The sequence below is a fragment of the Etheostoma spectabile genome, chromosome 22 (assembly GCF_008692095.1).
Source record: "Etheostoma spectabile isolate EspeVRDwgs_2016 chromosome 22, UIUC_Espe_1.0, whole genome shotgun sequence".
NCBI classification, from domain to species: Eukaryota; Metazoa; Chordata; class Actinopteri; order Perciformes; family Percidae; genus Etheostoma; species Etheostoma spectabile.
The window spans coordinates 16,252,251-16,262,140 of record NC_045754.1 but is presented as its reverse complement, the minus strand read 5'-3'; positions in this window follow the sequence as shown (position 1 = coordinate 16,262,140).

Genomic DNA, 9,890 nt, shown 5'->3' with positions numbered 1-9,890 from the left:
AGCCCGATCGCTTGCACTAATGCTTTCTCCACCTACACGTTAAACCAACAACTGGATGCAACAAGTTCAGGCATGTTCTCTGGGGGCTGCTGAAAGTCATCCTGCAAAATGTAGGAAACAGCTTTCTGATGTTGAAAGACGGGCAAACAAGGTTATTGGATGACAGGCACATCAAGAAGTCAATTACAACATTCGTCTCAAAATAAAACCTGCAATGAAGAACACAGTGATATGTGTGGATCTGTTTTCCATTTTTTTTCCAAAGGAAAATGATGCTTCAACCTTTTACTTCTGTTGTCAAAACAAGTTACAATTTTACATGAATTTCACTTTATTTGCAAAATCAATTGGATCTTGAATCTTGATCTAGAAAATGGATTTATCTTTTGTGAAATTAATACTGACAGTAAAGAGACACCAACAGAGTTATAAGAGCTTAATTTTATCTAATGCAAACCTCAGTCTCCCTGCTGCTGATTATACTCTATGAGTGCGTGTAATTGATGACTTTTCTTTCCTCTTCATCTCTCATAGTTACACTAGAAGTATGTACTGCTAACATGTACTAATTAATTAGTTGATTAATGGCTCTTTGGCTCACAACCAGACATTAGGGTAAGACAAGAGATAAACACTCAACACTCAATACACTTACTAACTCAGCAAATATCATCAAGCAGAATCCAGATATGCATTTCTTTCTTTGTTGGCAATTTATACTTTCTGCATAGGAATTTATTGACAAGGTCACTGTGTTGTAGACAGATGACCGTATGGTCACTGTTATTGTGACTATAAATGAACGCATGCAGCCTCAACCTTTACAACCTTTGAGGACTTTTAACCCAAGGTAGCAGCTGTCTGATGTCACCTGGAGTGCATGTGTTGAGCTTAACACACTGTGGCACACCTAGACTTTGTAGTCTACGGCTGCACACTGAAGTGGAACAGGGTTCTATGTGGCCCACAGCTGGCGTCTTCATTTGTGATGGGACATTACCCGCAGCACAGACTTCTTTGAGTTCTGACCAATTCAATTAACAGAGGTGTTCGACATAAACATCAGGTTATGTCTCAGATGTGATGTAAAAGACATGCGGGAAAAAACATTGCGTTAGTGGATTTTGCAAAGCTGAACTGCATGTTAGTAATTTTAAATGTCAGTAATCTTCTGTGTCACTGAACTTAATCTGAAACAGGAAAAGAGTAATTTCACTAATCAGGCTAAAGATCAAATATTATTTCAATGATAATATGGAAAAAAAGAGCAAGACAACCCCCAAAATTGGAAGAAACATTTATGAACTTCCACGTCTTGGTTATGTTCATTGAATAAAAAAAAAAAAAGGATTGCCTTCCTTATGCGTAAAATTACAAAGATTCATATGAATATCTTAAGGTTAAACCTCAGGAGTTTGATTTTGGTCATTAAGTATATATTCAAATTAATTTAAATGTAGTTTGTAAAACTAAGTATAATCGTTATTCACATAAACAGATCAACAAACTATTGAGTGTTAAAGAAAATAACACTAATCCTCTTATACTTGTGAAATGTATTTTTTAATTAATTTTATAATTACTTTTTTAGCAACAAACCACATGCAGTTCTCAGAATGCATGTACCGGTGGCAGGTTTCATATATATAAGCCAATAAACTTACAGATAATATACTACATGCATTGGACAATTTTAAAAAGTTTAAAATGATGTATGTGTGTATGCATAATCTGCATAGCAATGTTAAGAGATACATCTAAATCAAATAAAAATGGTTCCCATATAGGATAAAACCATTTACATAAAATAGATGTGAGCCCAGAATTGAACCAAGTGGTGCTCCATGTTAGAGGGGGTAGTAATGAGATAGAGAAAGGTTTTCCCATGCTGTATGCCTTACTCGATGAGGCTGTGAGTGAAGATGATATGATCAATGTTAGCAACATTGTTACCTGAAGTTACCTGGCAACTGCTAAAGAATAACTTTTAAAAGGGAAATAAATGAGTGGACAACTTGAGGTCAAATTTCTTAAAAGAGTTGTATATGCTTTTTTTTAAAACTCAGGGCTGTAGAAAAAGAAACCAATTATTTATTAACAATAGGGAATAAATACCATTTTTCTCCTCATTATTTTTTATGTAGGCTATTTTACTCTGAGGAGGTTACAGCCAGATGCCTTCATATTTAAAAGATGAATAACCCTGAGAGGTTAACAAGAAATTTTATCTTCTGTATAGCAATGTTGTCAGTTAAGGAAAACAAAAGAGAAATTGTCAGAGTTCACAGATGAGCTGCAAGATGTAAGATCAAAAGCTCTATAGAGGGATGAGATTATTTGTGTTTGTACTAATTAAACGAGCAAGCAGTTCACCTTTTCCATTATTATTTTGTTCCCAATTCAGCGTTGGTAAATCTTTCATATGTAAATAATAACTTGGAGTTACTTTCTACTCAGCCCCTCTGAAATTCATTTCCAGGCACTTAAGATCGTCATTGGTCTTTCCACACGATTATTTTGAGATATTTTCTGTACTCTTCTTCTAGAAACAAAACAAAATGTGTTAATTTAAGTACTGCCTCTACAAACACAGCCCAGGTTGAGGTCAGCTGCCTTATATTTCATGGAAAACAATAATGTGGCCAAGCTCTCTACTGGGGAAAAACACATTGCAGTGAGTCTTGAACTCACATGTGTTTACTGTGTAAATGTCACCTTTTGGGTGGTATGTACTTCCCAAGCTTTCACTGGAGCTATGTTTAGATCATTGAGAAAATGTCAACTTTTTTCCTCCTTGCTTATTGTAACTTTAAAGATGCAATATGTAATACTGACAGCTAGCGTTTAAAATAGTTACTGCAGTCCAAATTCAAAATACTGGAGAGTTGTCGCCCCTGCCCCCTCCTCCCCAGACTCAAAGTTCACATTGGTTACCAGGTTGAGTACGCAGTATCCAACAATGTTGCTAGACGCTATTCTCACATAGCCAGACATTACTCCACAGTGCAGCGGAGTAGCTAACGTTAGATGCTGGCTATGTTGACAGTCAGAAAAGTCCGTGCACATGCAGAACTCTGGACCCAACTGACAGACACACTTTCTCGGCTTAAAATTACTGCAACAACCGCTAAAACATCATGACCTCGCCATCCTCTCTACCTGACTGACGGACACGTTCGCACTAACTTTAGGTTTGTTTGTTTTCTGCTTCCATGGCTGTAGCACGCTGGGTTTACGTTTTTACAGGTTAGTCAGGCAGTTGATAATAACCCACACGTCAAAACACAAACATTCCGTCACGGAAAGGAAACATAGCATGTTTCCTTAACATTTGATGATATATTGTGGTATTTTTTGTATTTAACACAGTAAATATATTACATGTTGCACCTTGAACTTTATTTTTTTGGTGACCAAAGTCATCAAAGTCTACACAAATTGTAGAGTGGCATCTTTCTTTGCCAAAAAGTTTTTTTTTTTTTTAATGTAGCCATACCAGGATTATCCTGTCTAGACCAAATATGCTGTTGCATTAACATCTGAGGAAGTAAGAAAAGTTCTTAACTCAATTCAAGCCCGTCTACATACTGGCATTCTGCTTCTGCATGGACTTCTTCGTTGGACATATATTAACAAATCACAGATGCGGTGGTTGTTCAATATATTCTTTCAAGTTTACATATAATTATGTATTACAGAGAGTTGCTTCTTGCTTTAAATGGAGTTTATTTTACACAACTCTAAGTTCTCTTTCATCCCATATACAGTAAATAATTAATTGATTGACTGAAATTTAATTCAGGATATATCATTCAGGACACCTCTTTTCTATCCATCAATGCCTATCTATCTATTGATGCCACATGTTGACCAGTCAAATGTGATGTCAAGAATGTCAGGCAAAGCAGCCTTTGTAACAGGTTTGGGACTCTATCCAGACAGTTATCTTTTAATCTGCTAATGTGAAGGGAAGAGTAATCCCACATGTGGAAGTTTTACTACTCTGTAATTGCAGAGCTGCTAGTGAGCAGCCCCCTGAGCCTAGGAGAAAAAGAATGACCTGCATTGAGCTCCAAAACACAGACAGACGCGATAACATTTAGAGGGGATGAAATTTGTGTTAATTTCAGATGACTTGCCTTTTCCAAACTAATTTAGTTTTCGCTCTGTTTGTTGACGTTGCTTGTAATGTTACGACTGTGACATGCATTTCCACAACAGATGGATTAATGTTTTTCTTTTCTCCGTGAATTTTTTCCCCTCTCTTTTTTCATTCCCCTTTACTCTCTCGCTCTCTCTTTCTTTCTCTCTCTCTTGCAGGATTTCATCTAGACAGGTGCTTCCTGTCCGGACTTTGACGTAAAATTAAACACAAGTCCAGATGTAAAGTGTGCCCCTGAAAGTGTGTGCATGTGTGTGCATGTGTGTGCATGCCTAGGACAGACAGAAAGGGGGTGAAATCTGTTTTCTGTGCATGACCTGGTCATTTTACCACAGTTGAAAGAAGAAAGAATGAAAAGAAATAAAGTAAGACAGACAGACAGACAGAAGAAGAGAGAGGGTTATAAAGAGTGTGGTCATGAAAGAGAATTTGCGACAAATGCAATCCCATGATTGAACAAGTTAACTTTCAGTGAACCTATTAACCCTAGACCTTAAGCACAGCACAAAGACATGAAATATGTCTACTTGGTGCATGTGCCCCTCTCTTTATGTTCATGTGTTTTGCTCCTTGAAAAATACAAAAAAGTTAGCCTACACATCCACATAGAATACTGATATTGTGAATGAAACTGTGTAAATCATTGTAGCTTTCCCCAACAAATATACTGTACATACAGTGTTTGTGTCTGTGTATCTATAACATACAGAAAATGTTCATTCATTATTAATGAATGCCGGATTCAAGATGATTCCAGGTTAATGGCATCAGAATGTTGTTTTCAGAGAGCGATTATACAGTCATCTAAAAGACATGATTTCCAGTTTTTTCATTTGCTTTTTTTTCTTTGTCCTGAATGGAGACAGGGGAAGAGAGAAAGAGAGGGAGAAATGGAAAGGTCATGAGTGATGGATGCTTTGTGTGTGTCTGTCATTCCCAATTACTGAACTTTGCCTTTTAAAGCGTCGCTCAGATGCATTTCTCATTTCTGCCTTTCTGACTGATGAAGAGCAGGCTCTGACTGGGGGCACTATGTGCTTTAAACACCGCCTCCCTAGCCATTCACTATTTACTTCATACGCAATACACTGCAGCAGCCACTCAAGCTCTCCACTATAACTTTCTTGATTTGTAGTAATTGTCACGTTCCGTTATCAAATGTATTTCTTGCGCTCAGGTCGTTATGGTGTGACACAAAGAAAAATAAGATAACAGGTCATGTTCTTTTTCAAAGAAGTATTCAAAGGTATAACGATTCAACGCAAGGCTACACTTTGTTGCTGAGCAAAGCAGATGCCTGCAATACCTACAGTTGGTGCTCGGACTTTTACGCTCACTTATTAATTCCTAACATTTTTAGAGGCTGTTGAGATGGCACACAGCAAAACAAAAGAGACAAAAATGTTATCTACACTTGAGTATCTTATTAGGCAGCCAACACTTTATGATTGAATAACTTTTTACATTTTGAAAATAAAAATCCCCAGCAGCATATAAATCCCTGCATTTTTATAATGTGTGCTTTTTTTGCAATAAATTTGCACAGAATAACGACATAGAAATGTTTGGTATGCAACCTTAGTATGTTCCTACATGTTCTTATTTTTGTACAGTTAAACATACATTTATTCCCCCTACATTATCTGCGTGATAAAAGTGTTTAAAATGTGTTCACTGCCCTGTATTTAACACAATGTGGCCTATGCAGCTGCCTAATGTGGTCCTCTGTGTTATTTTTAAGGAAAAAGAGAGTGCAGAGGGACAGGTGCTATGGCAGGCAGCTAGGCTAATCTCCTCTGTGCTCTGTCAGCCTCCTCGCAAAAACTTTAAAAAGTGTCATGTTGACTAGCTGTAACACTGTGACACTCTACAGACATAGGAAGAAGAGGTAAAGGGGGGGGAAGGAGAGAAGAAGCAGAGATTGAGACAGAGCAGGAGGGGATGGAGGAGGAGGAGGGAGGGAAAAGAGAACGGTTGACAAAAAAATTCCAAATATATACTGTACATGCACAGGCAGAACCAGTAGAATCCACCAACACCTTCCTGATTCTTGCTTTTTTTCTCCACCCACCGTCTATATTAAAATCATTCCTTGTTAATACATCTATTTTCTGCTCGTGAAAACCTCCCTTAGTGTCACGATAAAGGTGGAGGTGGTTTGTGAGGTCGGCCCGAGGAGAGTTTTATGAGACAAGCTGCGCTGATATATGGCTCGCGGAGACTCCATTAAAACCCTGGACCTGCGCCATTTGGGAAAATGGAGGTCACTCATGCTAGGGTCATGTGGCATCTATAAAATCAAACTTTTTCTTAATATCTGGCCGTATATCACCTGTCTCTTTTCCATTTCTTGCCTTTATTCCGACTAATGCTTGAATCTTAAACAATAGGTCCAGGGTCGAGGATGATCGTTTTTCCAGAAGCAGAGGGGGGGCCGCGGGGCGTGTGTTTGTGTCTATGTGCTTAGGGTTGGTAAGGGGAACAGGGTGATGCTCAGTTTTTGATAAATGTACCGTATCAGATCTGCAGAGGAGTATAAGGGGAACGATCTGCAGTTGGTAATCTTAGAAAGAGAAGAACAGGTGTGTACAGGCATGGTCGGGAGTCCTTTGTTCTTACTTCATCTGTCTTTCCTCCATCACTCTCTTTTCCTCTGTTTGTCATGCTCAGCTTCTCATTTCGTCCCTCTCTGCAGGTAACCTAATTAAAGTGACTTCACGCTTTCTCCCTCACTCACCTTACACGTATAATTGTCTCTGTCTCTTGCACTCGTTCTGCTTCTCTGTTTTTCCCCACTCACACTCTTTGTTAGAATCTTAAACTTGTCTTAAACTTATCCCCTTTCCTTTTACTCCAGCTCCTGTCTCTCCTCATACTGTGTACCCTTAAAACCCAAGAAACATGTCATTTCCCATCTCTTTCTCCCTCTTCCTTCTCTGGTTCTCCCTTCCCTTATCTTCATGTCTCTTTAAGCCAGAGTGTGTGTCCTGTCTGTCTATCCGTGGCTCCCAGATCCCTAGGGCAGCATTTCCAGGCTTCATTTGTTTGAGGGCTTTCTAATCTGGGGACTGGGACAACCTCAGTCCACCGTGCCCTCGTCAATCATCCCCGCAGAGGAGCAGAGAGGAGGTGAAGAAGGAGTAGAGAGGAGGAAGAAGACTGGAGGTGATGGCGTGATTAGTTATCTATCCTCCTCGCTCTCGCCCACAAGCCCCATTGCCAATGACTACCACTCCCTCCATCTTTCCCATCTCTCACTAACTCCTTCTCCCTTGCTGTCTCTCCATCTATCATACCTTCTACCTTATCTCTCTGCCCCTTCTACTCTCTCTTACATCCTGAGCGCCAGCCATCCCTCTGTCCGTCTGTCTATTTATCTGTCTGTCTGATTGTCTGACCTCAGCCCCAACGGTGGTCCCTTTTGTGTCAGCAGACAAATGAGGATGACCTTTTATTGTAAAACAGACACCTACGGGGAAGGATGAAACCGCCAGTGTTTAAATTAACAACAGAGAGAAGAGAGGGAGAGGGAGGCCGTTTCAAACAGAGAGAGGGAGTTGGAGGCAGGGAGAGAGAAGTTTTTGAAGTTGTAATAATTATAGAACAGTGTTTGCGTCAAACTAGCATGGCCACTGTTCAATAATAAAGTCCCCTACCTTGCTGGCAGCTATTGATGAACAGTGGTGGAACAGTGAGGAGCGGACCTCTTGAACGCGACCCGGACCCATCAGTATGGGTGCATGAATTATAAATGGCATTGACAGTGGAGGCCATAAGAGTAGAAGGAGTATTATTGCACATGAAGGTCCATTCTGATTTTGATTATTTTTATTCCAGGGGGCTCACAAAAGGCCGTTGGTGAATATTCTAAAAGGGCACAGGGCTGAGATGGGCTTGATGGCAGGCTTTGATTTCTGGCTAATAGCCACTTCAAACAGGCCTGGACGGCCCGGAGACAGGGGAGGAAGATGACACTGGGGCTAAAGGACAGAGGGACACGGGATGTACACAAAGGCATGCCACACAAACCACATATACACACACACACACATGTAAGACATGTTGTAGTTTACAGTTTAAGCATTTAGCTGAAATTCATAAAACTGCATAGTCCAAGTTCAACTGGACAACACATGACTAAGCACATATATGTAAACACAAGTATATGTAGAAGACCGAAAGGTCCGCTCACTGGACTGCTAGCTTCCAGCTTATTTCATTTAACGTTTCGATCTTACTGAGATCTTCAACAGGCTTTGTCAAATAACCATCTCAAAGCAGAACAGGCAGTATAGATACCAACACAATCTACACTGAGATACATAGGGATTGAACTTCCTTCTGAGAAAAGAGTCATTCTGTACCTTTGCCCCTAACACCCTATCACCTGAGAGCTTTAACCTTTTTTGTAAGTGGTTATAGTTGGGACAAACTGTTTTTTCTAAGCGTGATGAACAGATCTTACTTCTTTTTTTATTTTTTTATTTACAGATTCTAATGTGAGTATGTTTTGATCATCTCTCCCATGAACTGATTGCCTTGCTGTAGCTATCCATACAGATGTTGGCCCAATGTATTATTATTTTCTACTTCTCTACTTCTTCTATGTATTTTTCTTTGTAGTAGTTTCCATGATAATTGTTTCCGCTGGATGATTTGTGTGATTTATTCTTTACATTTGAATGAAAATTTGGTGTATTAGATTCAATAAGTTCTTGTGTAACATTTTTCTTCATTCTTTTCTTTCTTTTTCTGACCCCCTGTGTGGGAGTAGATAGTGCTATTATCTAGCTCGGCTCTCATTGGTTTTGTCTGAGAAGAGATTGACTCTCAATCATGCAAATCACAAGCACCTGACTGGTAATTGTGTTTGTGTCTGTGTACTGCTTGTTCTACCTTGTGATGGTCATTACACAATGCCTGATGAGGATCTAAACTGGGAGTTATCCTATCAGTACAGTACAGACTTTGGCCTTCAGTTTGTTTTTTTATCATTAGATGTATTTTGGATGTGTGTGCCCTACACTCTGTTTAACATATGAATGTGTACCATATAAAGCCCTTTTGAGTAATCTGTTTTAGGTTCATCGATCTGTTAAAGCTGGGGCTTGTAAACATGTAAACATGGACTCTACACATAATGTGTGAGGAGAGAGATGTTTAACAAAAGGCTGTCAAGCTGTCTTCTATATTGTCCTTCATAGGGAGAGAGAGTGGTTTTGTGCCATCTGACCAATTTTTCTGACCATTTTTTTCAAAGATAGTATTGCTCCCATAGCTCATCTAATGATTCACAGCCATTGTTTGAATATGATGTCCATAAAGGTGCAGCATTTAAAGATTCACTCATGTCTGTGATGCAAAAGTCTTATACATAAGTACATCTTGTGAGCCTTTACTTTATTTGCAACATTCAGTAACATGCAGACCCACAGAGGAACTGAGAAGTGTTTGTCTGCTGTGGCCCATCTGAAGTAAAGGCTTCTGGGTAGGTAGACAAAGTCTGGATTGTAGGCTGAATTTAATATAGCAACATTAATCTACCTCACACATAGCACAAACTCTCACCTCCACACACACTCACACACCAATACCTAACACGGTATAAATCTTCCTTAAGGTCCCTCTCCACCCCCTCTTCATCATAACTGCCCTTCATTCATTAGCCGCTCACAAACACCAATATATACACTTACACACACACACACACACACACACACACACACAC